The sequence below is a fragment of the Phodopus roborovskii genome, unplaced genomic scaffold, assembly GCF_943737965.1.
Source record: "Phodopus roborovskii unplaced genomic scaffold, PHOROB, whole genome shotgun sequence".
Lineage (NCBI taxonomy): Eukaryota > Metazoa > Chordata > Mammalia > Rodentia > Cricetidae > Phodopus > Phodopus roborovskii.
The window spans coordinates 11,109,448-11,134,038 of record NW_026126447.1 but is presented as its reverse complement, the minus strand read 5'-3'; the positions used below and the strand labels follow the sequence as shown (position 1 = coordinate 11,134,038).

Below are 24,591 nucleotides of genomic sequence, written 5' to 3'. Positions count from 1 at the left end.
CAGTCTTTTGGGATCACAATATCCTGAGCCTTACAGATCACATGTGATAATTAATGTTCATTTAAGAGCTATCATTCATGTCTTTTCAACATTCTAGAAGTCATCCCAACTGGGAACTTGTGGCACCTGTGTGACTCAGAAGTAGTGTTAAGTGTCTCAGATTGAAAATTAAAAGGACTTTAGTTTAGCAGAAACTGCTCTAGATAATTTCTTTGGATTTCTCCAGATATGATAATCCTTTGGCTATTGAAGTAGGACATTATGCAGTCTAAACTCCTTTAGGAGATTCAGACCAGATTATGAACTGCTGCATAACAACGGTGTTTGAATTTTTTTTTTTTTTTTTTTTTAGTCTCTCTATTGTGCCCAGGAACATAGTGTGTGAGCAAATATGTCTCCTTGGCCTGCTGACTGCAGCATTCACAAAACCCCAGGATTTGGCTGAGTTTGTGGAATGCCAGCCTGAGGCACAGAAGCTTGTTTACTGTGCTGATTAAAAGGCAAGCTTGAAATGACTGAGGAGATAGTGGTATTTCTAGCTGTGTTTGTGTGATGAGATGACCCTTGGTGATGTGGTTCTCTTTCTTTCTCTCTCTTTCTCTCTCTCTCATATTATGTATGTGTGTGCACGCACGTACACACACACGTATGTATTCATGTGTGTAGAAGGTGGTCCTTGGAATATAACAACATTTCATACGCATTGGAAAGTGAATACTAGTTCAAATTTTCCAGATAATCCAGAAGGAAATTCCTTTTAGAAACACACATTGCTTTTTGGCTCCATTGTAGCTCCTCTCCCCAACCCTTTGAGATAATGCTAATCTGTCCTAAATATTTGTGATGTTGGCAGGGTTGAGGGATAATGGAGAGAGTGTGTGAAGTGCCGAAGGAAGCCCATGGTTGTGGTAATTATCAGAAATTCCAAAAAGAAAATAATTAGATATATATATACAGAAAAGAGAATGGAATGGAGTTGCTTCACTTTGAACTGTTAATAGCTCCGTATTCTTTGTAACACCTACCACTCTTTCCTATCATACCTAGCTATCAATATTTATTATTCCATGTCACAATATGTGGTTGTATGCAGCTGTCTTGCCTCCCCATGTAAGCATAAAGGAGCCTGTTCTCTTACCTAGTTCCTGACGCCTGTTACATTCTTCAATGCACTGAGCAGCTTCTTATTGTGTCTTCACTTTACTGTGATAAGCACAAGGCTCAGAGAGGAGAAATTGCAATAAAATTGTTAGGTTAGGTAAGTGGGAACCACCTAGGCTGTAGGGACTGGCTGATACTTTAAGAAGGGCTCACAGGTTCCTTTTGTTGTATAGAGGATATTCTTTATGGTAGGTTATCTGTTATGTATTAGTGTGTTTTAGTATTGCTTTGACTAAGTACGTGACATGAGGCAAACTTAGGGAGGAAAGGTTTACTGTGTCTCACAGATTGAAGGGCAGAAGGACATGGTGGCAGGAGCATGAGGCAGTAGTCACATTGCCTTGATTATTCAAGACACAGAGAGATGAATGCTGATGCTTTGCTTTCTTTCTCCCATTGCCTGTATTTTCTGTATTTTTCTCTTTTATCTCTCAGTCCAGAAATTCAGCCTATATGATGGTGATTTATCTCCTCAGTGACTACATCCTGTCAATTGGATTAAAAGCATAAGCATTTATACATGCTGCTTGAATTCACCTATTAAAACTAGATTCATAGGACCATATCCTTGGTAAAAGAGATATAAGACTATAGAAATCAGGAAGTGAAGTGAATAAAATTTAACATTTGGTCCGGTGGGATTGTTCAGTAGGTAAAGGCCCTTCCCAGCAAGCCTGACAACATGAGTCCAATCCCCATAGTATAAGGAGAGAACCAATTCCTACAAGTTGCCTTTGTTCCATGTGAACACACACACACACAGAGTAAGTAAATGTAAGAAGTTAAAATTCTACATGCTATCATAACCTTTATAATCAAAACAACAGATGTTTATAAACAACACTTAAGATGGCAATGTTTTAGAATTCAAAATTAAGGTAAGTCTTCCTCAATATGGACAATATTCTCAGGATAGTTTCCCTATCTTAGCAAAAGCACCAACTCTCAAATCTTTCCTGAATTATATAATTTACTTTGATAGGAAACAAAATTGTTTTCCTTTGCACATATGGGAAAGGAAGCACATCAATTATTGGTAAGGTTACATAAAAATATCCTGCTGTTAATTACTACCAGTCTGCCCTGAAGTCATTTCCCCATTAATGCATGCCTATTCCCAGAGGAAATATAGCAGAGGGCGAGTTTGTTATTACACAGTTGGGCAATGCCCTGTTTACATTTCATTTTAGATATACTCACATAATAGGAAATCTTTAAGTGATAACTTTTGAGTTTTTTTTTTTTTTTCTGATGAATGAAATCCTGGACTAACTTCTCAGCCATGTTTCTTTCTAAAGTGCTTTTCCTCTATTTTGTGGTTTTGCATGTAGCTGCATACATAACCTTGCAGCATCTTGGCTTTTAGCCAATGAGGATTCCCTGGAGTGTCTCCTTTAACATAGGCAGCATCCCATTTTCCCACAAGCAGGATGAGCCTCACTTCAGTTTTGTTGCTCTTCCAAAGTCCAGCCTCACCATTTAGCTGATCTCAAATGAACCTTCTTTCCTTTGGTCTTCCATGAAGGGTCCATAGCAATTCTATAATGGTTTCTGTAGATGTGTATTCTTCTCTACTCTTAAAACTCACACAATAGAAAACAAAAGTATCACAAAACTAATTTTAATTTCTCTTTCACTTACTTTTCAATCCACTGAACATTTTCTAATTCAGTCTCTGTGAACTTTTCCTTGTTGCTGAGGCTTGAGAATTACCCAGTGTAAACACCATGCTACTTGTGAAAATAGTAGTTTATATTACTAAAATAATCATTCACTGTTACAGATTATTGATCATAGAAATTCTTGGTTTATAATTGACATAATAGAAACAACATGTGGTAGAGGGTTTCCAGTTTCTCCTTGAAGTCTAAGTACTCAAATATTCCACACCCATTCCCTGCAGTGTCTCACCTAATTGGCCTTTGTGGGGACATGGCTTTGCTCTGTACACTATTTTGGAAGTTCAAAGTTATTTGCCCCTTTTCTCCAAAGAGAAGACTATCTCAGCATCCCCAGTCCTGCCTCAGGAAGCACGAAAGCTCCTGGAGCATCTTAATTAAATGTTGCCCAAGGCCTTTATTTTTACTGAGAAAGTAAACAAAGCTTAAAGAGACCAAAAGGCTCTGTCCTCAAATGTAGCCTTAAAAAATATGTTTTCCTCTCTGTTGTTTGCTCTGCAGCATTACAGGCTATGTATTTTAAATATAAACACACATGCCGATTAGAAATTCCTTCCCAAGGATTTTACAGTGCTTCATTTAAAGCATCCATAGACATAGGCACCAGTAAAGAATTATTCATTTGTTTCACCGTTAGTCATTATCAAATATTGCTCCCTACTGTCCCCATCTCTATCTACTGCAGGTGAGTAGAGTACTTTAATATTGCCTTTAGGTCCACTTTATTGTCAATTGAACAGTGAAATATCTCTGTAATCAACAACTGACTTATTATTCACCACTAATGCATTTCTCTATTTTTTGCCTGTGCATTTTGATTATATTTATGTTATCTTACTGTGTTTATGTTAGGTTATAAATCCCTTTACATAGACCCCGGGGCTCTCTGGTACTTCTTCAGTCTCATCCAGTTATCATCCTGCTCTGGGTCTCCCTTATCTGTTATTCTGGAGTCCTTGAGGTCTCTCCTGTTTTAAGATTACTCACACAGTATTTAGACTATATATGGCTTTTAGATTAGTGAATGAATCCAATTTTTCTTTCGAGACAAGGTTTCTTTGTGGTTTTGGAGGCTGTCCTGGAACTAGCTCTTGTAGACCACGGTGGTCTCAAACTTACAGAGATCCTCCTGCCTCTGTCTTCCCAGTGATGGGCTTAAAGTTGTGTGCCACCACTGTCTGGTGAATCCTAATGTTTTACAGGTATATGACCTTAAAAAGATACTCTGGAATGGAAGAGAACAAAAGAACTAAGTTAATGGAAAATAAAGCAAATTTACCCATTAAGTTAGATTTTCAGTATGTGCCCCAACTTTTGGCACCCTTATTTTCTCCATATCACAAGAGAAAAGTGAGCCTGAGAAACTTACCCAAGGTGGAAAGTAGAAGGCAAATAAATAGCTATGACCCAAAGTATAGACACTCTACTAGAAGTAGAGAGAGCATGACCTGGAACACTTTTCTCTGGATAAGAGTGAGGGAGTAGAGTGGCAGTTGGAAGGAAGGTACTGCATTTGTGTTGCTAATCCTTGGATAAATAAGGTATTCATTGGCACTAAGGAAGGGATGCACTTTCCACATAGAAAGAACCTCTGCACACGGAATGAAAACTACTTTGTGTATTTGAAGTTGCAATTATTTTATTCTGAAGTATTATGAGAAAAGATTAGGAAAATGGGCATGCTTTAGAAAATCAATTTCTAAATCAATGAAAACCTAGGAATATATTTTAACAATAAAAAATTCAGTGGTGCGTTTTAAACAGGAGAACTGTGATCAAAACTAAGTTGTCCAAAGGTAATTTTGGATTTGGCTTTGAATATACAAATAATAGACCTACTGGCCAGTTCGTTCCTTGTACAGCCTGAAGCGGGACATAAAACAGATAAAAACTATACATGCCAGTGGTCCTCCATAGAGCTCATTTAAATTTACTAAGACTGGTACTATTCAGGCAGAACCAACCAGTGGGTCACAGTGTCTAGGGGAGCAGGACAGTTACATCCTGCAGGACACAGTGTTAGAGATAAGGGCTAAGACAATTTTGGAAGTCTGCAGAGCTCCCGGTACAGGGGCAATCCCTAACCTTTAAATGATACTTTGAATAGGATATGGTCCTGCCCATCAAAGAAATAAGTTCCAAAATTCTTGGGGCATCTGATATGGTACTTAAAAAAGCTGTCTATTGCAGAAAAATTGACTTGAGGCTAACTCCTGAATTCCTCTCACTGTTATTAAAAACAAGTTCTGAAGATGTCAAAATGTTTTCAAGAATTTCAATTGCTTTCCTAAGACCAAAAGCAAGAATATTTATAAGAACATGAAAGTATCCAGAAGCCATAAAATATAATAATGTCTAATATCCCATAAAGAAATGATAAGAAAATTGTGGTATTAAATTGTTTTTTCTTTTAATACCACTGAAGAACAAATTTTGGTGTTTTAGTAACAATTCTTATAGCCTGACGTTTCCTAATAGTGAGTAGCTCATATAGCACTTTGTAGAATGGCCTATTTCTTTGGTTTATGATCCAGCTTCACTTAAAGACTGAGAAACAGGGGATGCTGACTTCTGAATGAAGGGTTTTGGCTTTGGCTGCTGATTTAGGAACTAAGCAGATGTCCAAATGGCCATTTTTCTGCTGTAGCTGAAAACAGTGGTGGCTCCATATGGTGATCCTGTTTTACCATCTTTAGTAAAGGTTGAAGGGTCACATTCAACATACATTCATGTGTCTGCAAATTGAAGGTCATGCTCTCTCATAATCATCTTTTTAATGTTACTTTTATCCTTTTGAAGTCTGGGATTTTTCAATAAGGTTCTTTTATGTGTAAAGTAAATACACATGGGCTCATTGGTAGCATATTGTTACACAGCATGTGTTAGTGTGTTAGACCTGGTTACATCCATAGCCCAGTAAAGCAGAACTCAAAACTCAAAACTCAATACTCAAAACTCAAACAACAACAACAAAAACCAAAAAACGAAAACAAACCCTTATCTCAGTTTTAACAGTTTCCTCACAGACCTCTAGGTGGTGAATTGTCAAATTAGAATGATATCCTAACACATTCATAATTTACAAACTTGTTCTTGTATTCTTTTCTTTTTTTCTTTCCCTAAAAAATGGGATACAGGGTAATGGGGCTGGATTTATATGCACTCTTTTTAGATTAAAAAAAAAATGAAGAACAGTAGCAAATATCTACCCCTAAAAGAGACAAACCAAGAAATTTCTCTAAGAGATAAATGAAATCACTACCAGAAATGTTTCTTCCTCTCTTAGTAGAACTATTACATTTTATGCCAAGGGACCGTTTCAGAAGAAAACCTGTTTCTACTGTCAGTTCAAAGGAGTGATGGACACAGTGTTTTACCCACTACCTTAGCATTTTGGCAGCTTTCCACCACTTTGTAAAGTAAGAAATCCAGCATGGATGTACAGACACCATTATGGTCTACCACCTAGGCCAAATCATATCATAACCTGTAGATGCTCAATAAATCTTGATTGACAACATTGTGCATTCCAAAACTCAGATTGGAGATCAAGAGTGAACTTTTAGCTTCCCACCCAATTCCAATGGTGGTTTTGGAATTCCCATTTATTTCCTAGTGCTAATAATATTTAAAAAACAGAAACACTTTGAGAAAACCAAAAGACACAAATCGTGAATGAATAAGGGAAGAAGTTCTGAATGAATTAAAGCAAATACGAGATGCAGAAATGTGTCTTAATCCTTAGATATTATAACATACATTACTTGGTACCTTTAGCAATTTCCCATTGATAATACATGTTTAAATATGTTAAATATTTCACTGATTACATGATATATGCTTGGGTAATTAATAAGTCATTGAAATCAGTTGGAAGTACATTAACACAAAAATTAATTGATTTCTTTTGAAGTAACATTTTCCATGCCTACTGTTTGCACAAATACCTCTGAGGCATGGTTACACATCATTGTTACGTTGCAGTATGGAAGAACAGGAGTGGTATTAGACTTAATTGTGAGTCGAAGTATTAGTCCCTTGTATACCATTTAACACCAGTTTGTTTCCTTGAATGTCACGTTCCTTATGCCTTAAAAGGAAAGGTAAATTCTTTTTTTTCCATTACCATTACAAACTGTAAAAGTACATGCAGATTTTAATTATTTTCTTTTAATAAAAGATCTAGATTTTGTCTTTATATCATCAATGTGAGAAATCATTAATAAAATTTTACAAGCAGAGTGTATTATGCAGTATAGATTATGTAGTTGAATTGTTTTCCTTTTGTACCTGGAGGTCTGTCAGTTTGCATCTAATATATACTTTTTACATTACAAAAATGTTTTGATTATAATACATTTGCATCATTTTCCTCACTTTTCTCATTCTAATCCTGCCCATTTGCCCTTCCTTGGTCTCTTAATGTGTGTGTGTGTGTGTGTGTGTGTGTGTGTGTGAGAGAGAGAGAGAGAGAGAGAGAGAGAGAGAGAGAGAGAGAGAGAGAGAGAGAGAGAGAGAGAATGCTGGACAGTTTTATCTCAACTTGATACAAGTTATAGTAATTGGATAGGAGGGAACTTTAACTAAAGAAATACCTCCATGAGATGGCTATATGCAAACTTGTAGGGCATTTTCTTATTTAGTGATTGATGTGGGAGTGATTGTGGGTAGTGCTATCCCTGGGCAAGTGGTTCTGAGTACTATAAGAAACCAGGCTGAATAAGCCATCGCTAGCAAGCCTATAAGCAGCATCCTTCCATGGTCTCTGCATCTTCTCCTTCCTCCAGGTTCCTGCCCATTTTGAGTTTCTTTCCTGAATTCCTTCTATGGTGAACACTGCTATGTATGTGTAAGCCAAATAATCCCTTTCTTCCCCAATTTGCTTTTACAGCAGTAGTAACCATAAGTAAGACAATATGTATATATGATGTATGTATGTATATATTATGTATATATTTTGAATGTAATTTCTCATTTTGTATAATGTTACTTGTAGGTATGTTTTCAAGGTTGACCAGTTGGCTTATTAGATAACCAACTGGTGTGTTTTTTCTCTAGGGAAGAATGATTTTTTTTCTGATTTCAGCCTTCCTCACTCACCTAAAGCTCTTTGTGGAGGGCTGAGGCCTTCTGTGCTTCCTTCTTGCACATTAGCTGGTTTGTTGTTGTCTTTGTTCAGCTCATGTTGATGTGATCATGTAGTTGAGCCAAGTATGAGTATAGCTTCTGACCTTACTAGGATATCAGATCTCATAGTAAGTTCCCTGATCCTCTGGCTTTTTTTTCCACTTCTAAAATGACCTCTGAGCCTTAGAACCAGGAACTCTATTGTAGATGTATCCATATCCACTGGGACTGGGCTCCACAGCTCTACTTCTTCTTTGATTGTAGTTTTCTGTAATGGTCTTTGTCTGTTACAAAAAGAAGTTTGTTTGATGCAAGTTGAGGACTATGCCTATTTATGTTTATAAATAAAAATATTTAGTATATAGTTATAAAATAAGCTTTTATTTTGTTGAGGTATGTTTTGTCTGGTTCTATATTTTCTAGGACTTTTATTGTGAAGGCATTGGATTTTGTCAAAGACATTTTCCGCATCTACTGAGGTGATTTCTGTCTTAAAATCCATTTTTATGTCTTACTACATTTATTGACTTGGATATGTTCAACCATTCCTACAGTTCAGGGATAAAACCAACTTGTTCATGGTAGATAATCTTTTTGATGTATGTGTCTATTCCGTATGTGAGTATTTTAGAGCATGTTATAGTCTATGGTCACCAGCAATATTGGACTGTAGTTTTATTCTTTAATTATGTCTTTACCTGGTTGAGAGTAATACTGGCTTCATAGAAGGGTTGAGGAGAGGTTGAATTTGGTGTGGAAGTAGCCTGCAGGCTTTGGCCAAGTAAGAAGTGTCGAGGATGCCTAGAGGTCAGTTGCAGAGCAGGTAGGGTGGAGAGACTAGGCCAAAGTCATGGATGTGGATCGGGGTTCAGATGTGCTTAGTGGCTAGTGCATGAAAGGGAGGGCCAGGCAGACTCACCAGCCTAGACTTTCATGAAGGATGTGCAAGGTCTTTCTGGTGGATGTGGTCTACAATGTATTTTGTTTATATCCACCTGGAATTACTTCTTCCTACTTTATATCCTCTTCTTAAATTAGTATTATTATTGAAACCCCTGAATACCATTACTGCTGATTGTATGTAACCGAGATAAGGACCTTCACTGCGGCATGGGTAATCTTCCTTTAGCCATATTCCCAAAGAAAAGTGACTTTCCTTCCCTCAGAGCCATTAGGTGTCAGTAGATTCTCAGGCTTAATATCAGGTAAGGAAGGGACCTTGGGAGCCCCTTTTTTATCCATACTGGAATTTTGGCTGTCATGATATTTTGCAAGCAATTACAGTGGAAGAGTTTAGTTATGCCATGAAGATAGTTATTTCCTAGCTTCACTCCCTGTTCCAGCTCTTACATTCTTTCATTCTCCTTTCTTCAGTGTTTTGTGAGCCCTGGGTTAGAGGACTTTGATATAGATGGCCTATCTATGTTTGAGCACATAAAGTTACTAATTCTTAGCAGTTTAAGAACCCTGCAAGAAAGAATCTTATTGACCAACCTCAAGAGTAGTACAAGCCCATGCTATAAATATAAAATGTTAGAAGGCCATTGATGTTTGTGAAACAATTCCAGTGTATCCCCTCCTAAGGCTAACAGTTTCCCCAGTCATGGGCTTTTGACAAGATTTATAGTACTGCACAAGAAATGCCTCATGTAGAGAAGGTCTCAGAGCCAATCAGAAAGCCATTGGTTACCCCTATAGCTGCCATTTCACTGTTATGGATACATCTTGCCTGGTGGACCAGTATTTTACCATTCAGAGTTAAGCATTACGCTAGCCAGTTGATGTCTTTTCTCCCCCAGTAGCCTACATAGCACCTTCTAGCACTGTTTGACAGCAGGGAGTTCCTTGAGATTTCTTTGGTGTCTTTAGCAATAGGGTCTTTGCCATTTACTTATTGTGGGCAATTAAAAGCAATTGCAATATCCTTTATTATTTTGACTAACTTTGGGGGTCTTCCTATATAATAACTCATAGGAGGAACCCCTACCCAGCAGTGAGATTCTCATGCTAACTAGGAAACAGAATTGCCCACCCATGAAGAGTATCTCTGTTCAAATTTGCTCATGTATGTATGTATGTATGTATGTATGTATGTATGTATGTATGTGTGTATCTCTTACAGTCTACTGGACAATTTATTTGTTTTTAAAAACGAGTAATAATAGTTTCGTTTTGTTCCCTATCACAAAGTCATTTGAGGAATTTGTGAGATATGGTCTTCTTGACTTTTTGAGTTGCAGCACTTCATATTCCTTGTTAAAAAAAAAAAAATAAAAGAGTAAAATTTCCTTTATGGATGTTAACATGTTTCCTTTGAGAGAGGAAAGAAACACACAAAATAGGGCCTTTCCCCCTTTTTTAGTAATTCAAGATCATGCTTTTAATTGCTTTCAGCAGGGAAACACATTGCATCATTGAGTAAATTGAGTGAAGTTTACAACAGCACAGAGCTGGGACTAGCCTTCAGATGTTTTAGCAGGAGAAGCCTGCAGCATAGCTTCAATAGGTGAACTGAGGAACAAACACCCAAACCCAATTTCCTCCTTTTAATTGTTACCATTATGAAATAGAACAAATTTTTAATAAACATGTTTTTGAGTTTTTATGGGATGTTTCTGTAGGCAGTGTTCTATAAGGCATTCCATGGGTTAAAGAGTATGAAATATTTTGTAAATACTTGTGTAAGTGTGTGTGTAACATATACACATGAGTGTGCTAATTCATGTACAGGTGTGCACATGTAGAGGGCAGAGGAGAGTGCCTGGTGCCTTCCTTCAATACTCTTGCCTTATTCCTTTGAGATAGGACCTGATACTAACCAGAACCTCGCCTTTTTGTCTCGACTAGCTCACTAGTGGGCTCCCAGGATCACTTGTCTCTGCCTCTCACTGCTTGGGTTATAGGATTCTAGGTGCTCTACTGCTTTTACCCATTGTCATATCTCCTTCACCTATGATATGCCTTTAAAATTACCATTGTGTGTTTATATACTGCTTAGAATCTAGGAATGGAAAAACTCATATATTATCCCAAAGAACATTTTGCTTTATTACTTCATGGTATTAAGAGGAAGTTGATAGCATTATATCAAATTGGACAACTGAAACAGTTTTTAAATTAATATGGAGCACAACAATGTGATAGAGGCTGCCTGGATTCTAAGTAGGTGATATCCACAGACAATTTTTAACTTGTTTAGCCTCATGTCCAATCTTGAACCTTGTTCAATAATTACATGATTATATATTAACTTATGCATCACCTCAATCCTATCCCATCCAAAGGACCAGTATTTGGAGTATTCCATAATGTTGATATTTTTAGTGCCAGACTCATGATCCCTAAAATCTTAATGCTTGCATTCCAGATGTTTTTAATCTCTAGACTGTCAGGGTGTTACTGGGAACATAAGGTAAATGCCTTGAAGCAAAGCAATAATGTGCTTTTAATGAAGAGGACTTTGTGTGTTGCTGCAATCTGAATAAAGAGGGTCCCTCTCTTGCAAATAATCTTCATGCCACTCTTTGTGATGGAACATATGGCTCACACCACAGTGAAATATGTAAAGTAGGAAGGAGAATAAGGAAAAACCTGCTCCATGTATGTGTCATTTCTAATGTAAGGCCATAGAGCATAGAGGATGACAGATTAAGTGCAGCCATGAAATGACCTTGGGGACCAAGGCTCCTTCATGTGTCTTAAATGCAGCAAATGGTTTCACATTTTCAAGTAATTAACACTCCTTTCCCTTTTAATATTTGCATTTCCTTATTAAGAAACAATCTCCCAATAATACTTAATGAAAGCCTGAAATGGTGATATTTAGAAAGCATTAGCTTTCTGGAAATAAATTTACCAGGGGAAATAGTTTAGTCTTGAGTTTTCCATATTTAATATGCTAACAAGAAGAAATAAAAAATAGAAAATGTCTTTTGTGAAATACATTTGATTATTTGTCTTTGTGTATGTGACTATATTTTTAATTTTTGTTTGTGAATGTTCCCTTGTAGAAAATTCTGTCCTCTAAGATAACAAAATTCTAAAAAATGGTTATGGCCATTTCTTTTGAAACACTTTTCTTTCAGCTATGCTATCTCTCATTTTTCAGAATGAAATTGTATTCATTAATAATTTGTTATAATATTATGCATATATTATACTCATGATTTAGTATGTAATTATTTGTACTGAGAATGGTTATGGTAGACTTGGTTGGCGCTACTTGCCTCTGTGGTAAGAGGTGGAAGCTAGAGAATCTTTTTCTTCAGATAGTACCTCCTTTGAAGTCATTTTGGCAACAATCCAGGAAGTATGATTGACATGCTACTAAAATGGCTTTGTAAGGGGGTGTGGCTCCTGAACATTTTTAGTCTCAGGTTGACTACCAACCTGGTGGAGTGTCTGTAACTGGACATTTTGGTGTTTAGTTGGTAGGTCCTTCCTCTGCGACCGTAGAAGACAATGGGCCAGGCACAGTTTAGGACCCCAATTTCATGGTACTCTGTGCTTTTATCTCACTGCTGAGAGGCCAGATTTTGGGAGATAGTGCTGAATTGTATCACTCATCTATATAGCTGTATCTTTGGGCACATAAAAATTTCTCCCTGCTATAAAGAGAGACATTTTTCCTATAGGTTAACTGGAAGAAAAGAGGTGGAGAAAGTGCTTTTAATTTCAAGGGTCAGAAGTTAGGAGAAGGGCCATAAATATTTCCCTCTTAAACACTCATCTTGTGTACTGGGCCATGAGTATTGGGAAGTTTTCCTCTGAAAGTACCTACTTCTCTGGTGTCAAGATATGTTAGTTTGTGCTGTTTCCTCCCATCACCCACAGGATTTTTTCAGGGAGGAAAGTTTTGATTTAAGGGTGTATTTTAGGAAAACTTTAGAAATTAGATTAAATTAAAAAAAGATAAAGCCTCATCAAAATGGATGTTTTCCCCTTGGTTTACACACATCATGAACCTTATATCTGCAGTTTCATTACTATAATTCCAATAAAACTGATCTTTATTTATGCTCTGTACATGCAAATATTCCCCAAAGCTAGTCAAGTTTTATTATTCAAACATGAATCCCTATTATTTCAAGGAAGATGAGATAGGATACAGCTCCATAGCAAGAATGGTTACTGAGAACTATACTAATACAGTTCAGTGTGGGAAACATTACTATAATAGTTATTTATACAGCACGTATTGAGATTTTTAGGCAATTTGTGCATATGCCCCCTGCATGTCTTTAGCTTAGACATTGGAACAGATAGTCTTTCATTTTGCTAATCTCTTCTCACAATTTCTCCCCAATAGTTTTTTTTTTTTTTACAGGAAAATAATAACATTTTTAATTGCCTGGAAAATACCTATAAGACTTTATCTTCATCTCATCTCTTTACCTACATCTACTCTATCCCTCAGTCACAAGTTTGTAATGCAGTTTTCTAAAGAATGAGCAGAAATACAACCCAGTCTTAATAGATTTGGTGGGAATTTTATTTTTCTTTTTCTTTTATTTTATTTTTTATTTTACATGTCAATCCCAGTTCCCTCTCTCCCTCTCTCCTTCTTACCCTCTCTCCCCCCTCACATGCATCCTGACCACCCTCTCCTCCCATCCCCCACCCCAATTCCACATGAAGGGCAATGCCATCTAGTTGGAGTCATGTAAATCTGTCAAGTCATTTGAAGTAGAGACTAGGACTTCTCTCCTGTCTCTAGGTTAAGGGAGTATCCCTGCATGGGGGATGTGTCTGCACCAGGAATACATCCTGGTTCCACTGTCTGAGGTCCCTTAGACTGCGCATTCCTTCTAGCTGCGACCCATATTCAGGGGGTCTGAGTCAGTCCCATGCTGGATTCCCAGCTATCAGTCCGGGGGCCATTAGCTCCTCCTTGTTCAGGTCAGCTGTCTCTATGTGTTTCTGCAACCTGGTCTTGTCCTCTCCCTCTGCATCTGGATTCTAGTTTGACTCAGTGGTTAGTTATGGGTGTTTGCTTCTGTTTCCAAGGGTACTAGATGAGGGCTTCATGATGATGGATAAGTTAGTTGTTGATCTCACTATCAGGGAAGGGCTTTTATGGTAAGCCTTTCCACGGTTGCTCAAATTGTTAGTTGGTGGCAGTCTTGTAGGTCTCTAGACCTTTCTTTAGGTTGAGAACTTTCTTTAGGTTCAGTTTTCTCTTCAAACCAATAATGTCTCCCTCTTTTATGTTCTCTCTCTCTCTCTCTCTCTCTCTCTCCCTCTCTCTCTCTTTCTCTCTCTTTTTTGTTTTCTATTCCTACCCTGACCCAATCTTCCTAGCCGCATGTGTTTTCCTCTCCTACCCTTCTCATTCTCTTCAATGCACCTAAACTCAGCATCCAAATTTACTTGACCATCTGTGGTTCATGTGTTGATGATGTCTGAGGGAATTTGGCTTACAGCTCACCAGAGAAGAAAGGGATAATGGAGTGTGCTTCTACTCTTAGGCTCTTTTGCAAATGTAGTTAAACTGACTTAATAATCTCAACTTTGTTTACTTGGTGGCAGAATCTCTGCCTGTTATGATGGTTTTTTTCACAGTACTCACTATCATTCTAGTCTTTTCACTCATCAGCCCTGTATCCTGTAATTTATTACCCTTGGATGAGAATTATTATTCACAGTATGATCACACTGTAAAATTTCTCTGTCCCAGTGGGCTTTATAGTCAGCAATTAGCTGTATCTTTTAGGACTGTGATACCTGCCAGGATGTTTTTGATGGATTTGAGTCCTTTTAACCTTCACCCGGTGCTTTCAGCTGCAGCTTTGGGTATAAAACGCCATGCAAGAGCCTCTGTGCTTAGCCTTTCCCCTGACTGCCCTGTCCACGAACAGTTATTTCAGGCAGGAATAGACTGGGACATGTAGTTTTAGGAAAAAGAAAGCTATTCAAGAAGATTTTATAATTAATTGTGGAATAAGAAGTCTTTGTATTCTGAGTTTGTCATATACAATATACTTTCATAGATTATTCCATATTTAACTACTATTTTTGATAGTTTTATTCTTTATGCTAGAGCATCTCAGTTGCTTTTTATAGCTGTAGTATTAAAAGATACTTTCTGTCCTACCATTGCTTGACAGTCACCTAAATGCCTTGTTAAGATAACCTGGGTAGTTATATCTACTTCCACTTAGGAAGTAATGTTAGATGAGCATTTACATGGCTGATTCTTTACGTACAGAAAAGTGAACTGCTTGGTTTATTTTAATTTAAATTTTTTAATTTGCTTATATGTAGTTTTATCCCACAATTAGGAAAAAAGAGACGTTTAAAACATTGCTGCCATAGCTCCCTCTAATTGTAATTTTTCTCAGTTAAAGCCACTGTTAGAAATTAATTGACTAATTTACTCAGTGAAATACAATATCCACTTCCCACTTAATATGTGCTGGGTAGAATTTTCTAGAATCCAAGTGGAACTTATTGAGTTATCAAAAGTCACAATCAAGAATGCACAGGGAGAAAGGGTGGTGTCACTCTGAAAGAGTGCTTGCCTAATGTACACAACACCATAGTGAACCCCTAGCACATGACAAAAGCAAACAAAAACTTTGTAACCTTAATCTGTGTTATAGTTCTATTTGTATTAAGTCATAATAATAATAAACAAAGATTTCACTTAGCAGGGAGTAGTGTCACCAAGGATAACTGTCTAAACAGCCACACTTTCTTTGAATTCATGTAACTATCAAAGGAAAGTATGTACTGTTGTTACAAGTTAACATTATGGCTTTCATCGCAAGGGAAATACTTCACAGCCAGGAGAGAAAGCAAAGAAAGAGGAGAGTGAAGAGTGAAAGAAAGGGAAAGAGAAAGTATGTGTGGACATTGAAGCTGTCTCAGTTTCTGCAGACTATTTGCAGAAATAGAAAACATTTATATGTGACTAGGAATAAATTAGGAATGATGGAAAAAAACCACATTGTTCTTACTTATAACTAGAACATTCAATTTAAAACAAATATTTCTTTAAAGCTGTTAAGCAGCAAAAGCAAAAATAAAATAATAAGGAATAAATGAAAATCTAAAATACAGAATATTAATAGCACTTATCTTTATCTCTTATTTAAGTATAGGAAATTAAAAAACTCTAATATCATTTGCATATGATAATATCTACATACATTTACATAATACAATACATACATGTGTATGTAAGAAGTGTGTTTTAATTCTAAGAATTTCCTTTAAGAACGGTATTAGGTAAGGCATGGTGGTGGATGTCTTTAAACCCAGCTCTTAGTAAGCAGGTGGATCACTGAGCTTTGGAGGTCAACCTGGTCTACAGCGTTAGTCCTTGGTACACCTCTTCCATTTTACAATAAAGATAATAAAAACATCCCATGGATCCTGAAAATGAGAACTGCATAATATTAGATGCTAACATGACAGATGGCTCTCATTAAAATCCAAAGAGAAATTCCTTTGCCATATAACCATAGGAACATAATGTAGGATGTCCCAATGCCTTCCATAGTGTTGGGATCCAGACTGAAAGAACTGTCATTTTGAAAAGCTGTCAATGACTGCACTGCTGCACTAGTTTTCCAGTCATTGTGTTGAGCCTTCTCATCTGATGTAGGTAGTACATCTAGGCTGCTGTAATCTTTCCTACATCCCTTTGCTCTCTCTATTAAGAAATCCAGACATCGAGAGTACAGAAATGTCATGCTTTGACTCTGAAAGATAACTGTCCACCAGTTACAGCTAAACACCTTAATGTTCAGACCCGAAAATATTCAGCTAGTGAACAGTAAGGAACTCAGGAGTCTTAGTTTCTGTTCTGTTACTGTGGCAAAAGACTCCCCTCCCATAAAAACAGGTTAGAGGAGAAGGGTTTACTTTGGCTTACAATTCTGGAGGGATAGAAGCCTCCAGTAAAGGAAGACATGATGGCAGGAGTAGGAACCTGGTCGGTCACATTGTACCCACTCCCAGTGACATACTTTAGCCAGTATTTCTCCTAAAGTTTCTATAACTTTCCCAAATAGCACCAACAACTGACAACCAAGTGTTCAAACACATGAGCAATGGGAGACTTTTCTTATTCAAACCACAGCAGGGTAAGATTCATTGACCATTGTATCTTTTTACACATAGTATCTGCATAAGTCTTTAGGAATTAAACAATGGCCTATGAGAATAAAAACACTGGCATGATGCCATAAATCCATGTTTCAGCTGAACGGAAAAATTGTTCTGAGACTGAGGAAGAAAAGATGCAGTGCTCTTCGGAGGAAGATTTATTACAGTGACCAGGAGAGAACGTTGAACAGATGTTTGCCTTCCTGACCAAAAAGGAAGAAGATTGATGGTTATGAAACAGCAGAAAGACATTGGCACCAGGAAAAGGTGGGAGGAAAAAAAACATACTTGAGGTGATTGGAAAGGGGGTTTGATGAGGAATAGAAGGAATTTTGAGACAATGAAGAGGACAAAGGCAAATTAGAGAACTCACTGATATATAACTGAGGTAATGTAACTGTGCAAAAAGGTTGTGTTGTAAAGGGTGTTACTGTCAGCCTTTCTGAGATGGATACAGTCAAACAATACATTGAAAACAGTGAGAGGATGAAGGGACAAAAAACAAACAAGCAAACAAACACAAAAACAAAAACAAAAAAAAAACCCAAAAAACCAACCAAATCAACAACAAAACCTCAAGCCTAGGAAAAGCCAAACCCAACAATTAAAAGATATCACCATGATCTTTATGGATGAAAAAAATCTGTTGCTTCCTCAGGAAAATTAATTTAGAAGGAGATTTCCGATCATGACATATATTTATTTATCTTTATCACTTTATTCCAAATATTTATAGTAACAAAAGTAATTTACATTATTAAAACCTAAATTTATAGTTACGTTTAGGCCATTAAAATTTAATGAACCATTAAATAAGTACAATTTTCCAGTATTTTTAAATTTAATTCTAGATTTAAAATAAACTGGACTTTTAAGGACTATTTTTATTTTTTAAAGTATATGTACATGTGTGTCTCCTTGTGGGAATATGCATATATGTGCAGGTGCCCATGCTACCTAATGTGAATGTTGGAAACTATTCATGTATCTGCTCTTGACTATTCAGCTATGTCTCTAGTCTCCAAGTGAATTTCTTAAAAGTACTGATTTAATAACTGTAGTAACAATATAGAAGCATGTAATTTTAATATGTAAAAATCAGAAATCTGTAGTATTTCTGTATACAAATCACATACATACTAAGAAGAAAATTAAATAAACAGTACCTTTCACAATTGCTTCACAATCTGAAATCTTGGAATACATCTAACCAAAGAAGTGAAATATTTTCATAATAAAACTTAAAGACACTTAAAAAATAAAATGAAAAATATCCCAAAGATGGAAAGACCTCCCTTGCTCATGATTGCCAGAATATGGCAAAATCTACAGATTCAATACCATTCCCATTAAGATACTAACTCAATCCTTCATAGAAATTAAAAAAAAAAAATCTTAAATTTGATAGAAAAATACAAAAGACTTTGGGTAGTGAAGAAAATCATGAACAACAAAATCTGATTAAAGTATCACCATCCCAGATTTCAAGTCACATTACAAAGCTACAGGAATGAGAACAGCATGATACTGACATTAAAACAAACTTGTTGATCAATGGAACAACTGAGAATATACATATAAAGTCATATCAAGAAGGTAATAATACACATTGGAGAAAAGTCTCTTTAGTGACAAATGGTGCTAGTCAAACTGAATAGCTACATGAAGAATGAAACTCTATCCCCATCTCTCATCTGCACAAAAAATAACCCCAAGTGGACCAAGGATCTCAGCAATAGACCTGAATCTAATATATAAGAGTGTTGGGAATAGGACTGAACTCACTGACAGCTATTATGTTGCTGAATGTAATTTTTGGTGATAGGAAGTTTCTGTTAGACTACTCAAAGCTTTTTACTGTATTGATTCATCATCTTCAAATAAAGATAATTTGATTTCTGCATTTACTATTTGTTTCTACGTATTTTCTTCATTAGTCTCATTTTTCTAGATCAGAAGTCAAGTAGTTTATTGAACAGGAAGGACAGGAAGGAGCAGAGTGGATATGCTTGTTTTGCTGATGAGTTTAGTGGAATTGCTTTTGTTTTACATTTTGCATTTGGGATGATAATGTTTGTGGGCTTCCTTTTCATTGAAGTTTATCCTCTGTATCCCTAATCTCTTAAATAGATGATACATTTTACTAAAGGTCTGTTTTGCATAAAAGATGCTATTTTCTTTTTTAAAGTTGTGTGTGTGTGTGTGTGAGAGAGAGAGAGAGTGCACATGTGTACAAGAGCTTGTACAAATGCACACCCATGTCCACACTGCATGCATGGATTCAGAAGAGACTCCTCCCACCATGTGGGAACTGGGCATGGACTTCAGGTTGTCACTTACTACCTGCGGAGCGTCTTGCCAGTCCCAAAATGCCATTTATTTAGAAATAGTGTGAAGTTTCTTAGGAAGACACAGTGTTCCATTTTGTTATCTATGAAGTTTGTAAATAATCTATATGGTTTACTGTCTTGATTTTATCTTTAATTTTTCAAATATGTGTAGTTACACATACAATTCATGATAATATTTTAGAGCCAGAATATTGTCAGGGTTGACAATTCAGCATATAGTGTATACATCAAAATGTTAAATGTGACAGTAGGTTGTATAGATTATTTTTTTAATGAAATGAAAGTAAGAATTTCACCCTTTCTATGATTTTAAATTATTAAGCTTTAATAACACCATTTAATATTTATATTTAAATATTATAGACCGATAGAAAACTATTCTGTATTTGCATAGCTAGTGACTTTGAATGGTAATTTTTTTAATTTAAATTTATTTAGCATCTGTCTATATTTATCATTTTGCTGGTACTGCTTTAACAGAAGACCAGAAACTGGGTGGTTGATGTGACAGGTATTTTATTGTTTTGGTTCAAGGGATATGGGTGCTTTTAATGTAAGTGTGCCACAAATTAAAATGACTGGAGTAGGGATTATCACTAAAGAAGTGTCCCCTTTGCCCTGATTGCCTTGGGAAGACCCACCTGATTGTGGGTGGTATCTTCTGAAAGCAGCCAATATAAAAAAAGGGATTTCAGAAGCAAGTTTCTGGAACCATTTGCTGGTTTGTCTTTCCCTTTGGGGGGTCTCATTCATGTTTGTCCTGCTGTTTGCTCCCCTGACAGTAACTTTCCAAGATTTCAATCCTGGAATGAAACTAACAGCTCTCCCAGAACTTTCAGGGCTCCTGGTCCCAAATTGGAACCATTGAAGCAATCTGCCCTATGTACTGAGTAACTGCCTAGTGTTGCCCTCCACAGAGAGGCAGCTATTCTGGGACTACTTAGAATGTTGGGGCATCCAGCCTCAACTAATAAACCTGTGTAATCTCAGGTGTGATTGGGCAGTTGCCACTATATTAAAGCTTATTTAATAATCCCTCATCACACTACCTCCTCATACACTTGGTTCTATTCCTCTGCAAAACCCTTACTACAACAGGACAACTCAAAGTATGAGGACATTGCTTTAGGAGGTTGAGGAAAGAATCCATTTCCATCCTTTCCACTTGAATGAGTAGTAGATGGCCACTTGCCCCATTGGTCTTACACAGTGTCACTTTACTTTTCTCTTTAGATAACTGTGTGTAACATTCCTCTTCTTGTGGAATAACAAAGCCCAGGAAAGCCTAATGACTCATTTTAACTGAATTAAATCTATGAAGACCCACATCTCATATAGAGACCCACCACCAAGATAGCAGGGATAGACAAACTGGGAGCATATTTCACTAATATCAACAGTCTTGATCTGCTTATCCTTTGTCTCAATGGCCATTTAGGGAGCTGGGCATGCTTTACAGATAGAGGAAACATTTTAGAGAAATACTGATTATTTCTCTGAACCTCAGTTTTCTTGTCTGAACAATGAGATAAATCTTTAAATCGCATAGAACTTTTAGTGTGATTAATAAATTGCACAGAACTTTTAGTGCGATTAATTAGCCTTAAGTTAGACAACTCTATGCTGTGTTTAACTTACTTGAAGTCAAGGTTCTGCTTCCTGCTAGTTTTAAATGTTTCAGTAGAAGGTGGTTTTTCTTGTCTCAACTCTAAGACAGAAGTTGAACACACATCCTCAAGAATCTTAAATGAGCTTCCTAAGTGTTGGCTATTAAGTCAGAGAATGCTTTTCTGAACACGTTTTATCAATTGTAATATTGTTGGTCCTGCTTTTGTGTTGTTAGTTTTCTGTGACATCCTGAAATCTAAATAGAATTCAATCAAGCATTGCTCCAGGCTATTTTGTTTTTCTTCCACGGTATAGTGAGGCTTTGGATCCACAGTTCCATAAGCTTCTTTTTCTTAAAACAACAGCATATTCTATACTAAAGTCTAATGTGCATATTGCATATAGTGGCAGCTCCTTCTAACCTGAACTCACAGGGGGAGTGAGGCTTAATGCCTTGAGGCATCCATAGAGTGTGATAAATTGGATTTCACCTTGTGCGTCTAGAAGGGTTCTAACTTTGTGCCAGCCTTGGGAGAATTAAGAAGTGACACTCAAATCAAACAGGAAGGCACCTGTCTCATAGAACCCTATTTGAGAAAGGCAGACTAAATTTTACCTTGGATTTATTGACAGTGGACTGATGTTTCCCTCCCAAACCCTGCTCTGTCATTGATTTGAATGTGCTTTGTTTGCTCACTGATGTTGAGGCAGGGAGGAGGCAGATGGGCTTTGCAGCATGGCAGTGTCAGCAACTGTGTCTACAGTCTTCCAGAAACAGATAATGACAAGGTGAGGAGACAGCAGTGTACTTTTGGAGGATGACAACACCAAGTTATAAGGGAGATACCAGGTATTCTTCAAAGACACCGATTCTAGGGAAATCAGAAATGTAGAATGCTGTATGTGGCTAATAGGATTATAGTTTCATCACAATTGTGGATGTAATTTGAATGTACATGTATTATGATTTGCTGTTTGAAAGTTCACTAACATCACTGCACTGGTGTTTATGTTGGTGTTTGGTTATTTTAGGTAAGATGTGGAAGTTTCTATAAAGCACAGGACCTGGGAGTTCCTAACTTCAGTTCTATCCCCAATTTTCCTGTTGATTTACTTCTTATTATGATAAAAAAAAAAAAAAAACTATTACAGATAGATAACAAACTTACTTCCTGAAAATGTTTTGAATGTATCAATTTCTGACTTTTACAGTTATATCAAATCAAGATTATACATATTCTTCAAAATCTTTGTTAATTAAGAGCTTTCCTGACCATTGCAATTGTATTTTCTTCCTCTACATACATACTATGTTTATTATTGCAGTCATGTTTGCTGCTGTACCTTGTTAATATCATATACTCCTATAGTCCAAAAGAAGAAAACTCTTTAGTAGATTTTCCACGGTCTTAATAATTTTTGTTTCTGACATATCAGCCTTAAAATATGGGGTCTACAGCATTGACCTTCAGTGAGTATTTGTATATATTTTTTAGAGCTATATATAACTGCAGTTTAGCATTAAGCAAGCTTAGAATTCTCGTTGCAATTAGAAAACATGAGATTCTTTATCTTATTCTATACTAGGTTTGTTTATTCAGAAATATTGAGTACTGGTAGGCATTCACTTTGGTGCACATGTGAAAATCAGAGGACAATTTGCATGAGTGTGTGTGTGTGTGTGTATTTGCATATGTGTGTGGGAGAGATAGAAAAAGAGATAGAGAGATATTTCTAAATGCTATTATTTCCTCCTCCTCAACATAAATCATATTTCTTATTAGTTTAAAGCCTCCTCATAGGTTTCATATGCTAGTTTTGTGTTCTGCCATTTTGCTGATTGTATATTTCAGTTCTGAGCATTTTCTTGTGGAGGCTATTGGGTTTCTTTCCTATAGCATCAGATTATCTATGTGACTTCTTTTCTGCCTGTTTGGACCCCTTTGATTTCTTATTGATTCAGCTAGTATTCCCAGTACTATAATGAATAAGAATGCAGAGCATATATGCGTTTGTTCTTGATTTTAGGGGAATGTTTTGTTATCTCTACTTTCCTTTAATGCTGACTCTATGTTTGTTGTATATCACCTTTGTTTTTATTTTGTTGAGATATGTTTATTTAGTTCCAAGTATCCTTAAGACTTTTGTCATGAAGGGATGTTGGATATTGTTGAAAGTTTTTTGAATCTTTTGATTAAGTGATTTTTTTTCTAAGAGTCCATTTATGTAATTTATGTAATTTTGTTTTTAAGATATTTGAATTCTACTCCAATTTTTGCATAATATTTACTCATGTTATTCTTAGTAATTAAATTATCCAAAATTATTTATGAGTAAATTAAATAGATATGATAATCAGTTTTTATAAATTACTAATTTTTCACATTATATATTTGGAATTTTGTTTGATAGAGTTGCTTTGTTTATGGAGATGCCCCAGTTTATTCACTTTAGTGTTGATTGATATTTTTATAGACATTTTAATGTTTTCTGGTTTGTATCTTAAGAAACAATAGTATCTATTCCTTTTGGGTTTAAACTTAATATCTCAGTTAGGGTTTTCTATTGCTGTGAAGAGACACCATGACCATGACAACTCTTTTAAGGTGAATCATTTAATTGGGGTAGCTCACTTACAGTTTCAGTCTATTATCCTCATGATGGGGAGCAAGACAGCATTCAAGGAGGTGTGGTGCAGGAGCTAAGAGTGCTACATCTTGCAAGCAACAGGAAGTCTACTGACTCAAAGGATGGTATTCAGAGCACAGGAAACTTCAAAGCCTACCTTCACAGTGACACACTTCCTCCATCAAGGCCATATCTACCCCAACAAAGCCATACTTTCTAATAGTGCCACTCACTGTGAGAGTATGGGGGACAATTACATTCAAACTACCACGCTTAACAATGAAACTGTTAGTTTGGTAGGATTAACTCTAATTGCTAATGCAGAAGCTGGTTTTCAAGAAGGTTTTACCAATTTATACTATTAGCAGCAGGGCATGAATATATATGTTTTCTACATCTAACAAACAGTCCGTGCTGTTTGAATTCTGGTTTTAATTATCCTAATGATTGCATAGTAACTTTTTTCATTGTGATGCTTTACATTTCCCCAGGGACAAACAGTCATACTCTGAGTAACCATTAAGATAATGTCCTTTATAAAATGCTTAAGTTTTTTTTTCTCTAGTGCCTATCCATAAAAGAAACATGGTCCTTCCCTGCCCATATGCGAAGGATAGCAACAGACATGTGGTGGACATATGTCTTGAAAATATTTTTCCTCTATGAAGCCCTTTTAAAATGATACCTTTGATGAACAGATTTTTTTTAACTTTATTGAATTGCAATTCATCAGTTGTATTATCACTTTGCTTTTTATTCATAAATCTTGGCTAGCTCAAGGATAAATATGTTTTTATTATTTTTCATAAGGTATTATATCTTTTGGGTTTATGTATCTTATCTACAGTTATGTGGTGTAAATGAGGAGGCCAATATTTACTTTCATTTATACAAATACCTCTTTGATCCAGTTTCACTGATTCAAA

General features: G+C 36.3%; 1 protein-coding gene across 35 annotated transcripts in view; it reads left to right on the top strand.

Annotated features, from left to right (window-relative positions):
* Ptprd (protein tyrosine phosphatase receptor type D) overlaps nucleotides 1-24,591 on the top strand; it is a 462,643-nt gene that overhangs the window by 74,314 nt on the left and 363,738 nt on the right. The window contains exon 1 of one of the 35 annotated variants that reach the window (XM_051188060.1): nucleotides 21,752-21,826. The exons of the other annotated variants lie outside the window; for them this stretch is intronic. The gene's annotated coding sequence lies outside the window, so the exon portion shown is untranslated. Of the gene's footprint in view, nucleotides 1-21,751; nucleotides 21,827-24,591 lie in introns of those variants that run through there. 35 annotated transcript variants of the gene reach the window in all.